The 20,305-nt window shown below is 41.4% G+C and overlaps 1 protein-coding gene and 1 pseudogene across 7 annotated transcripts in view; both read right to left on the reverse strand.

Annotated features, from left to right (window-relative positions):
- Nucleotides 1-18,413, reverse strand: part of LOC309569851 (piggyBac transposable element-derived protein 4-like) — a 49,251-nt pseudogene extending 30,838 nt beyond the window's left edge. Inside the window, exon 1 of the transcript in view lies at nt 17,605-18,413. The product of the transcript in view is annotated as a piggyBac transposable element-derived protein 4-like (transcript). The remainder of the gene's footprint in view (nt 1-17,604) is intronic.
- The window catches only part of DPF3 (double PHD fingers 3), a 491,728-nt gene that overhangs the window by 343,879 nt on the left and 127,544 nt on the right, over nt 1-20,305 (reverse strand). The window lies entirely within an intron of this gene.

Consider the following 20,305-nt stretch of genomic DNA (forward strand, 5'->3'; position numbering starts at 1 on the left):
CACAGTCAGGTCCCCAGACATACTCTGGGACCCAAAAAGATTAAAATGAAGCCCATCCTGTACCCCAAAAACTTAAAAAAAAAAGGTCACTTCACAAGATGCCAAAATGGCAATAACAAAAAGTAAAAGTATTAGCAGCAGATCAGACCTCATTCTCTAAATAAATTTGTATATAGTTACTTAAAAAATAGCCTATTGAGACCTATCCACAACACATCCAAACACTGTTGGTATTAGTTAAAATACACAAAACACAGTACATATGAAAACATAGAAACTGGTCCATATCAATTACATAAACCACAGTAAGATACACAAGCATAATAATGCATTAAAAATAAGTTTTAATTCTTGACATGAATCTTCATCAGGGGGATGTATCACAGTAGTGAAATAGGACCAATGTTAAAATGATCACCACATTTCCTGAGAAGGGAGAAAACTCCCCAAGAAATTAACCACTTGCCGACCGCTCACTGAGCTGGTACTGCGGCAAAGTGGCTCGATATCATCCAGCGACGTAGACCTACCCCTTGTGGGCGGCACGCGCGCGCACCACCCAGTCGGGCCAGGGGAGGAGCGGCGGTGATCACCGCAGCTCTTCTCCGATCATCGGGGATTGAGTGTGGAGATCCGCCCGCTTGTGTACACAAAGCGGGCGGATCTCCTAAGTGACAAACAGTGACAGATTGCAGGATTCAGCATAGCTGAACCTGCGATCTGTGCCTGTGTCACACAGTCCCCTCCACCCACACACGTTAGTAAGCACCAGGCATACATTAACCCCTTGATCACCAGTAAAGTTAACCCCTTCCCTGCCAGTGTCATTTTTACAGTAACAGTGCATATCTATAGCACTGATTACTGTAGTAATGTCACTGGTACCCCCAAAAGTGTCATAAATGTCAGTCAAGGGTCCGATCTGTCCGCCGCAATGTCCCAGTCCTGCAAAAAAAATTGCAGATCGCTGCTAGATCGCCGCCATTACTAGTTAAAAAAACAATAAAAATGACATAAATTTCCCGTAGTTAGTAGCTGCGATAACAGAACCAACAAGGCGAGAAGAACATCTCAGTTTGTGACAATTGTTTCTCTCCCTACTGGAGGGATTACACCTTATTGTTTGTTCTTTCCAACACTCCACAGTGAACACACATACAACAATAAAAATTGAACAGATGTTTTAACACTTGACTAAACAACAAAAGGTTTTCACTAAGGTCTGGCGTTAATTTAAAAATAAATCTTATGATGTGTAATTGAGTTGGCTTTTACAGGGAAAAAAATACCTTCCTTCCCAACACCTATGTATTTTTATACACACACCATAACCCTTTATATTTTTACTTTTACGAACACATACAACCATGATATATGCTATCTAGTGAATCCAGCAGACAATCCCATGTTTTTACTGCTCTTACAGTAAAGAAAGCAGGTGAAGGATAAACATGTTTTCTTCAAATCACAAGAACTGGATAGATATTATATATATTGCTTACATCCAGAATATTATATTGCTGCCATGTAACCACACATTATGGGGCAAGTAATTGTAAACCCATAGTTTTTGTTTTTTTTTTAAATACTAAACATGTCATACCTACTCTGTGCTATGGTTTTGTACACAGCAGCCCGGATCCTCATCATCTCGGACCTCATATTATGTAGTTGTTGGTAAATCTAACAGAAAATTGTACAAAAAAATTGATTATGTATGGCCAGCCTAAAGCCCCGTACACACGCACCGATTGTTGGCCGTAAATTTTCGGCCAACGTCCGATCGGCTGATTGTCGGCTTGTTAGTATGATGCTTCCGACAACCGACTGTGACTTTTCGGCCGAACAAAATCTGGTGTGCATGCTATAAAATTTTTGTTGGCCGTCACCAGAACGGCCGATTGTTCGTCAGTCAGTACAGATTTCGGCCGACAAAAGTCAGATGAGCAAGACTGGGCATGCTCAAAGAAGAAAAAACACACGAAAAGTAGACCAGAACATGACATCACTTCTGCAGTTGGTTGTTGTTGGCCGACAAAATTCGTGTGCAGTCTAGAGCACATTTCAACCAACACAACAACACTGGACAAAAGACGGCCGATCGGTCGGCCAAAAATCGGTGCGTGTGTACGGGGCTTAAGTCTACTCTCGGTTTGGCAACCTTTTCCCACTACACACCTTTGGCCTTAAAACTGTGGTAGATCATTCAAAAGGGGAACTACAAACTGCCTACAAAGCACACAAAGCTTTTAAAGAATCTACAATGTTTTAAAATGTATTTTACACATATGGTATTGAAAATTATTTTTTGTGTTAAGTTGAACTTTTGCATATACCTGTACATGGGACAGCCATTTTTGCAAACTGTATATAGGGACCTCCTGCTTCTATATCAAGTTTAAAATGAAATGTCCTATGTACAGTATAAAAATCCATACAGTGCCTTGAAAAAGTATTCAAACCTCTTGAAAATTTCCACATTTTGTTATGTCACAACCAAAAACATAAATGTATTTTATTGGGCTGTTAGGTGAAGAAAAATTATAAATGGTTTGCAAAATTTACAAATAAATATCTGTGGCGTGCATTTGTATTCAGCCCCCTTTACCATGATATCCCTAACTAAAATCTAGTGGAACCGATTGCCTTCAGATGTCACCTAATTAGTAAACAGAGTCTACCTATGTGTAATGTAATTGCAGTATACATACAGCTGTTCTGTGGAGCCCTCACAGGTTTGTTAGAGAACCTTAGTGAACAAACAGCATCATGAAGGCCAAGGAACACACCAGACAGGTCAGGGATAAAGTTGTGGAGAAGTTTAAAGCAGGGTTAGGTTATAAAAAAATATCCCAAGTTTTGAACATCTCACAAAGCACTGTTCAATCCATCATCCAAAAATTTAAAGAATATGGCACATCTGCAAACCTACCAAGACATGGCCGTCCATTTAACTGACAGGCTGGGCAAGGAGAGCATTAATCAGAGAAGCAGCCAAGAGGCCAATTGTAACTCTGGAGGAGCTGCAGAGATCCACAGTTTAGGTGGGAGAATCTGTCCACAGGACAACTATCAGTCATGCACTCCACAAATCTGGCCTTTATGTTAGAGTGGCAAGAAGAAAGCCATTGTTGAAAGAAAGCCATAAGAAGTCCCGTTTGCAGTTTGCAAGAAGCCATGTAGGGGACACAGCAATCATGTGGAAGAAGGTGCTCTGGTCAGATGAGACCAAAATTTATTTTTTGGCCTAAAAGCAAAGTGCTATGTATGGCAGAAAACTAACACTGCACATAACCCTGAACACACCATCCCCACCGTGAAATGTGGGGATGCTTTTCTTCAGCAGGGACACAGAAGCTGGTCAGAGTTCATGGGAAGTTGGATGGAGCCAAATACAGGGCACACTTAAAAGAAAATCTGTTAGAGTCTGCAAAAGACTTGAGACTGGGGCAGGCTCTTCCCTTTCCAGAAGGACAACGACCCTAAACATACAGTCAGGGCTACAATGGAATGATTTAAATCAAAGCATATTAATGTGTTAGAATAGCCCTGTCAAAGTCCAGACCTAAATCCAGTTGAAAATTTGTGGAAAGACTTGAAAATTGCTGTTCCCAGATGCTCTCCATGCAATCTGACAGAGCTTGTCACTCTCGAGATGTGAAAAGCTGGTAGTCATACCCAAAAAGACTTGAAGCTGTAATTGCAGCAAAAGGTTGTCCTACAAAGTATTGGGGAGCTGAATACAAATGCACGCCAAACTTTTCACATATTTATGTGTAAACATTTTTGAAAACCATTTATCATTTTCCTTTCACTTCACAATTATGTGCCACTTTGTGTTGGTCTATCACATAAAATCCCACTAAAATACATTTACGTTTTTGGTTATAACATGACAAAATGTGGAAAAGTGTAAGGGGTATGAATACTTTTTTAGAGCACCGTATGTACATGGGAACAGCAATGTTTGCTCATTACATATGCCTCCTCTTCTTCCTGTTAGCAGCACTGTATAAGGACTGCTTCACTGCTCTTCTTTCAGTTCAGGTCCATGGGTAAGGGCTGAAAGCACTTAACTCCAGAAAATTAGCTGAGCTTACAGGAACACTCATTAAAATGGCACAAACTGCCCTTCCTTCTGAAAATGCTAGCTGTCTGGCTGTCACATCTTTCTATTTATTAGTTTATAAATCAGTAAACTAAAAGAAGTTAACATATAAGGAATTCAGACTTACTGCATGCTTGTTTCGGGTCTCCGAGTCAAAAGTATTGAGGCCAGACTGACAGCTAGAGATAAGATTATTTCACTTCAATGAGCGGTGGCCTAGGTCATTCACGCTCCGGAGCTCATGTAAACAGAGGTGGGCTGTTGGGCAGGAATGACAAGGCCCACAGTTCATTGGAGTAAGAAAAAAAATAAAAACAAGCGCAACTTTGGAATTCAGCTACAGATGAGTTTGGAGGTCGTCCAAGCTCATTTTTAATGAACACTTTCAGAAGACAGCAGAAACATTTCTTCTCTTACAAGAGTGCTTTAAAGCAGAACTTTAATCTTAAACGAAACTACGAGAAGGCAGACTCTTTATTGCAGAAGAGACATGCAATGTCCCTCTTACAATAAAATTGACCTGCCTTCTTGCAGTCTTCTTTAGAATTCACACTGAACTGCACATGAGCAGCTCAGTTTACATTCTGGCACAGATCCTGTGTGTTGGAATGACTGAATTCCTGTTCATGCACAGCAGTGACGTCCTCCAGCGCCAACCAATGCAAATGGCCACAGCCTGGCATCCAGAACAAGCATGGTAGAGGATGCTAGTGAGGGGGCACAAACCATTGGAAGGAGAGGTATGTATTAATGACAGACTTTAGTTTCGCTTTTGGAAGGGAATGCATATTAAATTACTTCTCACAGATGACCACTAGAGGGCATTTACAAATATGTATATGAAATACTGTATTTCAAAATATGGAATGTCAAGCAAATGAAAATGTGATAGTCAAGCCAAATGTTCAGGCAAACATCACAATAAAAGCCTAAAGCATATAGTTGCAAAGTATATGCATTTACAGTTGCAAATGTCTCTTTAGTAAACCTGCATTTATTTTTCTGCTTTTCCCATCCATCTTAAACTGAACATAGACTGACTGCTTACAGTGCCTTGCGAAAGTATTCAGCCCCCTTTGCGACATTTTGCCACATTTAAGGCTTCAAACATAAAGATATAAAACTGTAATTTTTTTGTGAAGAATCAACAAGTGGGACACAATCATGAAGTGGAACAAAATTTATTGGATATTTCAAACTTTTTTAACAAATAAAAAACTGAAAAATTGGGCGTGCATAATTATTCAGCCCCCTTAAGTTAATACTTTGTAGCGCCACCTTTTGCTGCGATTACAGCTGTAAGTCGCTTGGGGTATGTCTCTATTAGTTTTGCACATCGAGAGACTGAAATTTTTGCCCATTCCTCCTTGCAAAACAGTTTGAGCTCAGTGAGGTTGGATGGAAAGCGTTTGTGAACAGCAGTTTTCAGTTCTTTCCACAGATTCTCAATTGGATTTAGGTCTGGACTTTGACTTGGCCATTCTAACACCTGGATATGTTTATTTGTGAACCATTCCATTGTAGATTTTGCTTTATGTTTTGGATCATTGTCTTGTTGGAAGACAAATCTCCGTCCCAGTCTCAGGTCTTTTGCAGACTCCATCAGGTTTTCTTCCAGAATGGTCCTGTATTTGGCTCCATCCATCTTCCCATCAATTTTAACCATCTTCCCTGTCCCTGCTGAAGAAAAGCAGGCCCAAACCATGATGCTGCCACCACCATGTTTGACAGGGGGGGTGGTGTGTTCAGGGTGATGAGCTGTGTTGCTTTTACGCCAAACATAACGTTTTGCATTGTTGCCAAAAAGTTTGATTTTGGTTTCATCTGACCAGAGCACCTTCTTCCACATGTTTGGTGTGTCTCCCAGGTGGCTTGTGGCAAACTTTAAACTACACTTTTTATGGATATCTTTAAGAAATGTCTTTCTTCTTGCCACTCTTCCATAAAGGCCAGATTTGTGCAGTATACGACTGAATGTTGTCCTATGGACAGAGTCTCCCACCTCAGCTGTAGATCTCTGCAGTTCATCCAGAGTGATCATGGGCCTCTTGGCTGCATCTCTGATCAGTCTTTTCCTTGTATGAGCTGAAAGTTTAGAGGGACGGCCAGGTCTTCGCTTGCACAGTGCTCCTTGGGATGTTTAAAGCTTGGGAAATCTTTTTGTATCCAAATCCGGCTTTAAACTTCTCCACAACAGTATCTCGGACCTGCCTGGTGTGTTCCTTGTTCTTCATGATGCTCTCTGCGCTTTAAACGGACCTCTGAGACTATCACAGTGCAGGTGCATTTATAAGGAGACTTGATTACACACAGGTGGATTCTATTTATCATCATTAGTCATTTAGGTCAACATTGGATCATTCAGAGATCCTCACTGAACTTCTGGAGAGAGTTTGCTGCACTGAAAGTAAAGGGGCTGAATAATTTTGCATGCCCAATTTTTCAGTTTTTTATTTGTTAACAAAGTTTGAAATATCCAATAAATTTCGTTCCACTTCATGATTGTGTCCTACTTGTTGTTGATTCTTCACAAAAAATTACAGTTTTATATCTTTATGTTTCAAGCCTGAAATGTGGCAAAAGGTCGCAAAGTTCAAGGGGGGCGAATACTTTCGCAAGGCACTGTAAATGTCTCTTTGGTAAACTTTGCACTTATGTTACTGCTGTTTCACATCCATGTGTAGCCATATTCACATTATTTTGATGTTTATTCTGTTTTAAGTCTTACCTAAATGATAGGTTTCCTTATCTTTACAATCCTGCCCTCTTAGTCATCTTGCAGTTTGATTGTGGTGTGAAAAGTTGGCCCTGCTAGCTGTGTACCTAATTAACGCCTGACTGATTCATTGGCAAATTCCATCCACACCCACCACAGTATAAAATAAGATCTTTATGGGGAAGCACATGCTGTGGGCACATGCTGGTGGTGCATTTTGGGGTTCTTTAACCACTTGCCTACAGGGCACTTTTACCCCCTTCCTGCCCAGGCCAATTTTCAGCTTTCAGCACTCTCACGCTTTGAATGACAATTGCGCGGTCATGCTACACTGTACCCATATGAAATTTTTATCATTTTTTTCACACAAATAAAGCTTGGTGGTATTTAATCACCTCTGGGTTTTTTATTTCTTACAAAAAAAAAAGAAAAAAGACAGAAAATTTTGAAAAAAAAAAAGGTTTTTCTTATTTTCTGTGAGTAAATTTTAAAAATAAATACATTTTTCTCCTTCACTGATGTGCGCTGATGAGGTGGCACTGATGGGCACTGATAGCCTGCACTGATGGGCACTGATGAGGTGGCACTATGGGCACTGATGAGGTGGCATTTATGGGCACTGATGAGGTGGCACTGATGAGGAGGTACTAATATGCCGCACTGATGAGCACTGATAGGCGGCACTGATAGGTGGCACTGCTGGGCACTGATAGGTGGCACTGCTGGGCACTGAGAGGCGGCACTGACGGGCGGCACTGATGGGCACTGAGAGGCGGCACTGATGGGAACTGAGAGGCGGCACTGATGGACACTGATGGACACTGACGGGTGGCACTGATGGGCGGCACTGATGGGCAGCACCATCAGTGCCCACACTCAGTGCCCATAGTGCTGCTAGTCAGTGCCCATCAGTGCCTAGATGAGCAGGCACTGATGGGCACTGACTGGCAGCACTATGGGCACTGATTGTGGGCACTGATGGCGGGCACTGTGGGCAGTTATGGCATTTTTTTCCCCTCTTGTGTAATCAGGGCACTGGTGATCGGTGCCTAGACATATGCCGGTTTTCGGTTATGCGATATACCGCGGTATCGCATATCCACGGTATTGATATTGCCAACTTTTTTAAATACCGAGTGTCTGTGCTGTCTGCCGGGCTGTGTCATTCTCCCCGCTGTGTCATTCTCCCCGCTGTGTCAGGCTCCCTGCTGTGTCGCCGTGTCATGCCGTATGTGTGTCTGTCCTGTCTGCCGGCTGTCAGGCTCCCCTCTGCATAATAACCCTGCTGTGTCGCGCGGCTCTGCTCTCCTACTAGAACAGAGCAGCTACTTCCTGTATAGTTCCGGGCGGCTCACAGGCGGAGTGATATCAGATGCACTCCGCCTGTGATTGTGAATGGAGGGAGCCGTACACAGGAAGCATGCGGCTGTGCTCTACACTGCAGCCACATTCTTCCCGGGCTCAGCCAGACACAGTGCCCCTGCCTAGTGAGTGACTCGTGCGTGACGATTATATAACTACTGCAAGTACCTATCTACCCCCAATATATACTGTCACTGTGTAGATATATATATATATATATATATATATATATATATATATATATATATAATATATTATATATATATAAATAATATAATATATATATATATATATATATATATATATATATATATATATATATATATATATATATATATATTATATATATATATATACATATATATATATATATATATATATTATATATATATATATAAATAATATAATATAATATATATATATATATATATATATATATATATATATATATATATATATATATATATATATATATTATATATATATATACATATATATATATATATATATATATATATATATATATACATACACTGACTGACTATATAATAATGTGCATAAGTGAACCAAAGTCCCTAAATTCAGCAATGAAATTCAAGTGAGGTAGAAATTTAATAATTTAAATTTAATATTTGATTACCGTGATAATACCGTATACCGTGGCAAAACCTTAATCAATTAATCGCAGCATGAAAATCTGATATCGTCACAAGCCTATCGGTGCCCTGATTACATTTCTCTGTGTCCCCTTACCACTGATCGGCTCTCCTCTTCCTCACACGCAGTCTCTGTGTGAGGAAGGAGAGCTGGCGATGAGAGATGATCTCATATGTTTACATTTGAGATCATCTCTCATTGCACGTTCTGATTACGTGGTAAATGGCCACTGTGATTGGCCATTCACCACGATCTGTGATTGGCTGTGTCCAAGGGACACGGCCGACACAGATTTTCCTCGATGCGCGCTCGGGGGAGCGCGCGGGGAGCCTGTTGCTGGGAGGCTGTATAAAGACGGCCTCCCGGAAATTAGAGCCCGCGCTGTAGCCGTCTTTCGGCTATAGCGCGGATGGGAGGAGGTTAAATAAGTGGCACCTCTGCTCTTGCACTTCAGCGATTTGCACAAAGCGAACTTAAACAGCTAACTACTTTGCAATTCACCAGACTGCAGGTGACCTTGTTTCCAATTCATTTCTCCTTCCTCTCTAAAACATGCACTCTTTTCCTTTACTTTTCACAACCTCTCTCCTTAAACTCTCTTTCCTTTACCAATCTTCTCCACCCCACAATCTGTATATATCACCCTCACTTCTGCCTTCTCCTTATTACTGCACTCATCACCTCCTTCTAATACCACATGCTAATAAAACCCAGGGGATGCTGAGGCATGTCCACCCATATAAATCATATTATCATATTACCTCCCTCATGCTTCTCCTAACCTCTGGAGATATATCCCCAAACCCTGGGCTTCCCTTATTTAACTGTATCCAACGCACCAATAACCATCACCCCACATTCTCTGGCAGCAGTCATAATCGACACCATTTAGTATCCATTCCTTTTTTTCCTAAAACCAGCCTCCCCTTCTCCTGTGCCCTCTGAAAAGCCCGCTCGGACTCTAACAAACTCAATGCTGTTCACGACCTCTTTGTCACTAACTCCTTTAAACTACTTGCTGTTACCGAAACCTGGCTTCATGAGTCCAACACTCCTTTTCCTGCTTCTCTCTCCTACGGTGGCCTTCTCTGTACGCACTCTCCCAGACCTAATGGACGGTGGAGTGGGATTCCTCCCATCCCCACAGAGCATCTTCCAGGTTCTTCACTCTCCTCCTTCTCTGTCCCTCTCATCATCTGAAGCTCACTGCATTTGTCTATTCTCTCCAATTTCCTTAAGAGTTGCTGTGATCTACCGACCCCTTAGACCATTATCAACTTTCCTTAACAATTTTTCTGCCTGGCTAATCTACTTTCTCTCTTCTGAATTTCCCACAATCCTTCTCGGCGACTTCAACATCCCTGTTAATACAAACACTCCTGCTACTTCTAAACTCCTTAGTCTAACCTCCTCATTTGACCTGAAGCACTGGGTACAGGCTTCAACTCACTCTGACGGAAACACCTTTGACCTTGAATTCTCTAATCTATGCACTCCATTCAACCTCTCCAACAATCCTTTTCCTCTCTCTGATCACCACCTTATTAGTTTCTCTCTCTACCTGTCTTCCATCACTGTTCCTTCCAATCACCTAACACTCACCCGTAGAAACCTTTGCCACTTTAACCCTTCTCTTCTCTATTCTGCTACTGACCACCTCTATGACAAAATCTCACTCCTGTCCTGCCCCAGTCTAGCCACTTCTGTCTACAATAAATCCCGCTCCTCAACCTTAGACGAGCTCACCCCGCTCACTACACACAGAGTCAGGCATCGACCGCTACAACCCAGGCAAACTGTTGACACCAGGAATCTTAAAAAATGTAGCTGGGCTCTTGAGCGTCTGTGGCATAAGACTAAGTCTCTCAATGACTTCAGTCAATACAAATATGCCCTCCAAAAATACAATTCTTGCCTCCACAATGCCAAACAGACCTATTTTATCACTCATCAACACCTTCTCATCCAGTCCCCGTCAACTCTTCTCTTTCTTTAAAGCCTCGTACACACGATCAGATTATCGGACGAATTGTCTTTAGTTTTTTGTTGCATGCTAGTCTCATATGGAAAGTGAAGAGGTTACTTTTATACGAAAATTCTCGTACGATAGAATTAAACTTCAGAAGTGATGTCGTGTTGAATTGTTTTGTATGTATTCTTTAGTTTCTGAGCATGCCTAGTCTTGCTCTTATGATTTTTTTTCGGACAAAAACTGTACTAATTAAACGAAAATCTGACGTTTTGTTCACGTACGATAAAAATTTTATAGCCTGCGACCATGTTGCATATCTTCTGGTCATGTCCGCGGATTGCACCCTTCTGGAGGGAGGTGCGGGCGCTTCTGGGGGAACTCACAGAGCGTACCCTCCCCGACACCCCAGAGTTCTATCTTTTGCACTTGTCCACCATGCCGATTTCCAAGAGTAGGAAGTCAAATATGAAGGTAAAGAGGAAGGTGTATGGCGCTGCCAAAGTGTACTAGTGATTCCGTATGTCCAACAATGATGCTAAATGTGTATTCAATATCTATCTCCACTGTGAATCCTAAATTAATAAAGTGTCGGGTGCATCATATATGTGACAAGTATAAATATGTGCAAGAATATAGGGGATCCAACTCTGTGAGGAATTAGTAATAGTGCTAAAACCGTGAAGGAAAAAATGTATGCAAATAGGTGTAAAATAGTATTGGATAAAAATATATATATATAATTGATGAGTAATATCTAGACAATAAATAAGAAAAAATGGATGAAGAATATAAAATCAGTTGGATCCACTTAAATAAACTGTGAAGATCTAAAACCTTATACTTGTACAGTAAAAAGCATCATATATGGCATAAACTGAGTAAACGATAGATGTATAAATCTTATGGCAGCAATAGTCCAAGTATAAGTAAGTCCGTGATAACTGAAAAACCTAAAAAAGGAGGGTGGTCCCACAATGGGAAAAAAACCCTTCCTAAAATAGGGAGCAGAAAGTGACTTGAGTGCAGGTGCTCTAATGACGAATATTTGGAGGTGCTCAGATGTTTAGTGACAAATGTCTCAAATGTCTCACTGCCTATGATTGGTGGTGTGCAGTGACGGCTTCCTGGCGGGTACGATCCGAACACACCTGAGCCCACTCCTACTGTCCACACACTGATCAAAATTCGGACCCTGGTTTGCAAGATTCGGGCAGAAAATTGGATCACCCAATCACTCTGATAACCAGTGAAGGAGACCCCAGGATTATATATCCAAGGCCTGATACCCCTGTAGGGGTGTACAGCTCTGGTGAGTGCGGTCCAAGGGGTGCGGGGAGCACTGAATTGTCACTAAACATCTGAGCACCTCCAAATATTCGTCATTAGAGCACCTGCACTCAAGTCACTTTCTGCTCCCTATTTTAGGAAGGGTTTTTTTCCCATTGTGGGACCACCCTCCTTTTTTAGGTTTTTCAGTTATCACGGACTTACTTATACTTGGACTATTGCTGCCATAAGATTTATACATCTATCGTTTACTCAGTTTATGCCATATATGATGCTTTTTACTGTACAAGTATAAGGTTTTAGATCTTCACAGTTTATTTAAGTGGATCCAACTGATTTTATATTCTTCATCCATTTTTTCTTATTTATTGTCTAGATATTACTCATCAATTATATATATATATTTTTATCCAATACTATTTTACACCTATTTGCATACATTTTTTCCTTCACGGTTTTAGCACTATTACTAATTCATCACAGAGTTGGATCCCCTATATTCTTGCACATATTTATACTTGTCACATATATGATGCACCCGACACTTTATTAACTTAGGATTCACAGTGGAGATAGATATTGAATACACATTTAGCATCATTGTTGGACATATGGAATCACTAGTAAACTTTGGCAGCGCCATACACCTTCCTCTTTACCTTCATTCTTACTATAGTTCTAGGAATATAGTGTACAGGTGGGCTGCAGCCAATATCAAATATTAGAAGTCTAAAATTATCCTAAGCGCGGATTTTCTACATTTCAGGAAGTCAATTATCCCACACGTGCTCTGTGCTGCTAAAGCCTGCATTCCGATGCTTTGGAAGTCGACTAAAGCCCCCACTATACAGGATTGCACGCGTAAATTAGTGGAGATCAACCGGATGGAGGACCTCACACTCACGGCACAAAATAGAAGGGAACGATATGAGAAGACGTGGGGATTCTGGAACGCTTTCATCTTCACTGACTAGGGGAAGTCCCTACTGGGCGCTTAGAGCTGAGGATTGAGCTGGCGCTTGATTGGCAGGTGACGCAGTCAATGTCGGGCGCCCCACCTATCCCCCACCTCCCCTCCCCCCCTTTTTTTTTCTCTCCTTTTTTTTCTTTGCTTTCGCCCCTCTATTTCCTTCACTCTTTCCCCTTCCTTGGAACTCCTGCTCTGCACTTCCTTATCTTGTATTTTCAACATTCTATAAAAGGTTGGGTAGTGACAGTTTGGGAAAAGTCGTTGATACCCTGCTGATATCTTGTATCCATCTCCAGGTGTCTTGAGCTACTGTAGTTCAGACGAGTCCCGAGGGGGGGGGGGGGGTGTTTCGCCCCCCTCTTTTGGACGTGGAGACTTGTTTTTCCAGTTTTCTCTTGCACTAATGTGCTACCATTCTTGAATGTTTATTATGTATGGAAGATGCTTCCCCTATTTGACTGGGGTATTTTTCGATCAGGATTGTATTTATGTTTGTTTTTTCCACTGTACTGCCTTTCTCAATAAATAAAATATTTGGAAAAAATTTTTTATAGCCTGCACATCCAGTTTTTGTCGTCTGAAAATTCGTAAATTGACTGTCGAAAGTACTATACTAACGATCCGAAAATCGGCAGATCGTTCATCGGACGAAATTTTACTTCCAATTTTCTTATTGTGTGTGTACGAGCCTTTACTCTCTACTTAGTCCTCCACTGCCTACACCCACTAAATCACTCACTGCCCAGGAGATTGCTAATCACTTCAAAAATAAGATTGATTCAATTTGTGATGAAATCTCCACTCTACAGGTATCTCCCCTACTTAATTCCCCACGTCAACAGGTAAAATCAACACTCTCCTCATTAAAACCTGACAAAGTTGCTAAACTCCTTTCTAACGCCCACCTAACCACCTGTCCACTAGATGCTATTCCCTCTCAAATACTACGGTCACCCTCTGACTCTATCCTAAACTCCCTAACCCACATCCTCAATCTCTCTTTCGGTGTCTTCCCCAACGCTCTAAAACATGCACTAGTCATCACCATACTTAAAAAGCTGTCCTTGGACCCTAACAATCTTAACAATCTATGACCTATCTCCTTGATCCCCTTTTCCTGTAAACAAACTTCTCGCACGCCAGGTCTACAACCAACTGAGTGACCACCTCTTTAAGAATAACTTTCTTGATCCCCTTCAGTCTGGATATCACCCTCAACACTTCACAAAAACTGCTCTTTTAAAACTCACAAATGACTTACTAACAACAAAATGCAATGGACACTATTCTGTACTCCTACTTCTTGATCTTTCAGATGCCTTTGATACGGTTGACCACCCCCTCCTACTCAAAAAACTGCACTCCTTTGGTCTCCATGCTCTTCACTGGCTGTCATCCTACCTATTCCACCGCACCTTCAGAAATCGGGCTTGTATCTTAGGCAGACTTCTGGGAAAATCAGTCAATCACATAAGCAGGAAATTATGGTTCTGGGGTGTGGTCAGTACACATTCGGTGTACAGAACAGCTCCAGAAAGCAATATTGCATTTTCAGAAAATTACAGCAGCTGCAGATTGAAAAGGAAAGGTAATTTTTAATAACATTAAACTACAATATGACTTGTGTCATATTTGTATACGCTATATTATTTTTCTTTATTTGCTATTTTTTTTCCCCACAAAAGTGGAGTTACCCTTTAAGCTTGTGCTTAACCCATCACTCGAGCTGAACTTGTAAACATACCTTTAAAATGATAACTGATTATCCAGCCAGAAATCTTGAGAGCGGATAACTTCCTGTGTTGCCTTAGCATGGTTCCTGCTACCTCTGTGGCAGACGAAACAACCCCCCTGTTCTGGAAAATGTAGTCCTAACACACTCCCTTTCCTAGGGTGACAATGCTGTTCAATATAGTAGTCGCTCAAGGGCTGGAAGTGAGTTAATGGCAGGATTAACAGGTTAAAATAAAGAAAAAAAATGTGTGGAAAAAAATGAATTTAGCCATCACAGCAAAGGATTTGAAAACTGCAATACTATCAGCTTTCAGCGCTGTAACACTTTGTATGACAATTGCGCGGTCATGCAACACTGTACCCAAACAACATTTTTATCATTTTATCACACAAAGTTTTTTTTTGGTGTTTTTTTATCACCACTTGGGTTTTTTATTTTTTTCTAAATAAACTCAAAAAATTACTGAACATTTAAAAAAAAAAACAAAACAGTTTTCATAGATTGTTAACCACTTGCCGACCGCCGCACGACTATCTACGTGGGCGGTCAGCCCCTCACAGGCAAAGTGACGTAGGTCTACGTCGCTCGCCTGTGAGGGTTTAGGGAGCGAGCGCGCGCCGCCGGAGGCGCGCTCCCGCTCCCGCGTGGTCACGGACCCCCCCGCGCGCGTGACCGGCGGACCCGATCGCCGCCGGCCACTCTGCGATCGGCGGGGGAGAGGGAGATAGTCAGGCAGCTTGTGTAAACAAGCTGCCTGTCATTCTCCTCTCTGTATGAGAGCTGATCACATGGATCTACTATGTAGATCCATTGATCACTCCTCATACAGTTGAAGCCACAGCCAATCACAGTTAGAATCACGCCCCTAGGGACACACACAGCCCCTCCCTCTCAAATAAAGTTAACCCCTTCACTACCAGTGCATTTTTACAGTAACAGTGCATATGTATAGCACTGATTACTGTAGAAATGTCACTGGTAACCCCAAAAGTGTCAAAAATGTCAGTCAAGGGTCCGATCTGTCCGCCGCAATGTCGCAGTACCGCAAAAAAAATCGCAGATCGCCGCCATTACGCGTTAAAAAAAAAAACAACAAAAATGACAAAAATCTTTCCCTTTGTTAGTAAACGCAATAACTTTTGCGCAAACCAATCAAAATACGCTTTTTGCGATTTTTTTTACCAAACATAGGTAGCATAAAACAAATTGGCCGAAAATATTAAAAAATTTTGATTTTTACATTTTTTTTTGGGGGAATTTCATATAAAAAAAAGGGAAAAATATTGCTATTTTTGCAAAATTTACGCTCTTTTTTTGTTTATAGCGCGTGATCAAAAAATCGCACAGGTGATCAAATACCACCAAAAGAAAGCTCTGTTTGTGGGAAAAAAAGGACGCCAAATTCGTTTCGGTACAGCGTCGCACGACCGCGCAATTGTCCGTTAAAGTCACGCAGTGCCGAATCGCAAAATGCCCTCTGGTCGTTTAGCAGCCAAATCCTCCGGGGCTTAAGTGGTTAAAGAAAAACCCAAATGTTGCAAACAGGTAATTTTTCTCCTTCACCGATGTGCGCTGATGAGGCCGCACTGGTGGGCACTGATAAGCGGTACTGATAGGTGACACTGATGAGGAGGCACTGATCAGTCCTCCCTGGACGTCTGATTATGTCTGTATTTTTGAATGTCAAAGCGGTACATTGTTTTGTATGGAAATCTGTTTTATATTGTAGGCCTGTAATTTCCCGGGTATGATAAAGTTTGAAACACAAAATCATAAATTATAATATAATAACACATTTTATTCAATAATGTAATCAAACCAAAAACACTGAAATCTGTCCAAACAAGGGTGTAATATTACTTATCACTGTAATACCAGACACTGAATATTGGATTAGTAAAAAGCCCGGGTATGAAAAATTTTGAAACATGGGACTGCAAAAAGTCCAACGTCACAATCAGGACAATAGAACCTGGTTTTCTTTCTGACTTTTCTTCCGCTGTCATCTTGCTTCGAGCAACAAACCATGCACATCCTTGTAGGTGCTGACTTTTTCTCGGTTGGTGGGATGTAGTCCATGAAGTGACGACCAGTCAGGCTTTCCGGGTTAACAACGCCAACAGCACGAGGTCCAGCTCTATTCACAGCCATTGATGGTGTTTGGTGGTTCACAAAGATATGTTTGACAACTTTCCAAATGAAGTCAGAATGAATCACAGGCTTGTCATTTTTTTTTTTTTTTAGCAGAATGTAGGCATTCCACAAGCCTTGCTCAAGATGTCTGAAGATCTTCTTGTAGTACTTCTTTTACGGTTTCCTCATTACTGGGTAGAATGTCATTGCCTGGTCAGCTCTGTCGACACATCCCATGGTGTTATTGTCGTCTAGCACTACTTGTGGCTTCATCATTTCTTTCCCACTTTTTGTGCATACCATAACAGTGGAGGTATTAGGCACACATCTTTCTTGTCATGCCATCGCAGTGTCATCATTTTGCCTTTCTGCCAGGCAACCATTTCTCCAGTCTTCAGCTTCTTATTGCCAAACCTTGGCAAACCTTGGTGGCATGTCGCGCCGATTAGCCCTAATGGTTCCATCAATTTTGTTTTTCAGAAGAAACTCAAAAAGTTCAGGAGATGTATAAAAGTTGTCAGTTGTTACGCAATAGACCTGATTTAGCAATGGATCAATGTGTGAAAGAATGGAAGATGTTGCCATTCCATAGTTGCTGTATTTTGGATTTAATTTTGTTCCTTTTCCAGTGTATATGATTGAATCCCAAATGTAGCCAGTTGACGATTCGCATAGTATGTAAGATTTTACGCCAAATCGTGCCCTCTTTGATGCACTGTATTGTACCCAGCTAAGCCTTCCCTTGTAGGCCATTAGACTTTCGTCTTTGCTGATATATCTTTCTGGCATATAGCTCTGTTGGAAATTCTTTAGAATCATTTGAGATACTTCCCAAATTTTCTTTAATTTTTCTGCAGGATGAGTAGTTTCATCAAATTTTAATTTTTTTTTTGGAAGTGTAAATATTTCATGATCAGGGAAAATCTGTAAACTGACATGACCGTGCCAAAGAATGGAGTGGCAAATAATGTATTAGTTGTCCAATACCACTTCTGTAGGGGTTTCCCCACCACTCCCTGAAGTATTATGAGGCCCAGAAATTTCCAAATGTCCTGTTTGGTCACTGGTTCCCACTTTCTGATTCTTGAAAACGTCCGATGCAGAGTAGCTAACTGTTGCTCTTTGTAAGGGTTTGTCTCAGTAACTATTTTTTTCAATAACCTCATCGGTCAGAAATAATTGTAAGTATGCCAAGGGGTTGTCGTGTTCAACGTCTACTTTCATACCAGGTGCTCCAGTAATTGGGAATCTTGGGGGCACTGCCTGATCCGTACCGCAGTCAACAGAGCACCAAGTTCGCACATCACTGAGCTCAGTCGCAGAATCGTTGCTGTCCTCACTTCCAGTGTCTGATGACGAATTTCCCCATGAATCACTATCGCTCAATTCTTCAAGTAATTCTAATTCAATATCGCTGTTTTCTAGCTGATCTAAAACTGCTTTTGACCTAAAGGAAGGCTTTTTGGACGCCATGGACATTCTCAAGTCTCCAGGCAGAAAGAACAGTAAAAGTGCATGCAGAGCACTGGACAAAGCACTAGGGACAAAACAGAGGTAAAATGGTTTCACACAGTAATGTAATCCTAACAGATTACAATGTATTACAATGTATTACAATGTTTATGTCATGTCTTGTTTATTTTTTTGAATTTCCCACCTGGTTTCGCCCCCCCTGCGTTGCGGTGCTCGCAGTGAAGAGAAACCGGAAGATGAATGCCAACATCGGCAAGAGGACACAGCGGGAGGACAACAGGGGATCGCAGGGACAGGGTAAGTTTCACTACAGGGTCATCCCGATTGTGGCTCAGGGTTACCGCTTTTGGTACTGAAAATTAATCCCGAGCCACACTCGGAATTACCGCCAGGGAGATTAAAGAAGCCGTTATCGACTCTCTTCTCATCTCCTCATGCTGTCTCCATGGGGAAAAGAGTGCGGATAAACAGCTTCTGTTTACATTTGTGATCAGCTGTGATTGGACACAGCTGATCATGTGGTAAAGAGCTGCTGATTGCCTAACTGTAACCGGTGTGGTGGTGATTATGGACACTTTGTTTTTACAATTTTTGTTTTGTTTTAGATACGGACACCCTAGTAGTACACTGCCACCATAATGACTCCGGAGGGGTGATCAGGATTTTTTTTTTTTTTTTTACACTGATTGCTTTTACAGCCATGATGGCTGTAAAAACAATAACTCTTCACACTCTCTAGCTGCAATCCTGCAGCCATTGAGAAATACTGTAATAGCTGTGACTGGCCACAGCTACCACATGGTACAGGGCTGCTGTGATTGGCCTTGTACCATGTGATCTCCGTGACCAATTACAGTATTAAACAATGATGTAAGGAAATTACACCCATTGTTTACTACTCTCCATGTGATCGCTGATTGGCCACAGCAATCACATAGTATCAGGGCCTTTCGCAGCGGTACAATAATTATGGGTACCTTAACTGGCATTGGCGCTGCTCCTTTCTGGCCATGTATGTACAATGGAAGTACGGAAAGTGGTTAAAATGACCAGCTTTTATTTATGTAAAAACTTTATCCTTAAAAAAATAAACATTTCTGTAACTGATTTTGAAAGTATTCGCTGTCGTTCACCTTCAATTTGTTACTAAATTTAAATCTGCTAGTACGTCTAACACTGCTCTCCTCCTAAAGAGGGAGGGGAGTGTTAGACGTACTAGCAGATTATAATTTAGTAACATGTTGTAGGTGAACTCTAGCTAATGCAAAGGTGCCCCCCTGTGCTCCTACATCCAGGAGGGAAAAAAGCCTAAGAAAAAATAAGAAAACGAATATAGCCACTACATTCAATGATTGGCAAGCTGTAACATATTAAATTTTTGGTTTTAGGTTTAAGGCACGGTTCACACTAGTGTGGGCTGTGCGTTCCAGTTGTGGGTATCGCATACATTCCCTCCCCCGCAGCCGAATTGCACTGTTTTTGTTTTTCATTTTGAATGGCAACCCCAGGCATTTCAGCCCGATCAGGTGCAGGAACCCCAGGGGCAAAAAGAACATGCAGGTTCCCTATGGCCTCGTTTTTTAAAAAGATGCATGCACCTTTTTTGTGTGTTTTACGAGCAAATGCGGGCCGCACTTGTGTGAACTAAGCTTAAAGCTGCTTTAAACCAAACTCTATTATGCCCCATGGCATGGGTTTTCTTTAGCACTTTAGTGATTGTGATCATGTTTTTTTTTTCCCCAGCCATGACACTCAGATCAAGTTAAGCAGCATTTATAGATGCCAGTTAACGTGACAACAGTAAACTCTATGATAAGTTTTTCTGAATGGCTGTGGGATGGGGTCTGAGAATCAGGAACATATGCAGCTGCACATTCTCGGTTTCAAGGTTA

The sequence above is a fragment of the Pelophylax lessonae genome, assembly GCF_965119305.1.
Source record: "Pelophylax lessonae genome assembly, chromosome: 13".
NCBI lineage: Eukaryota > Metazoa > Chordata > Amphibia > Anura > Ranidae > Pelophylax > Pelophylax lessonae.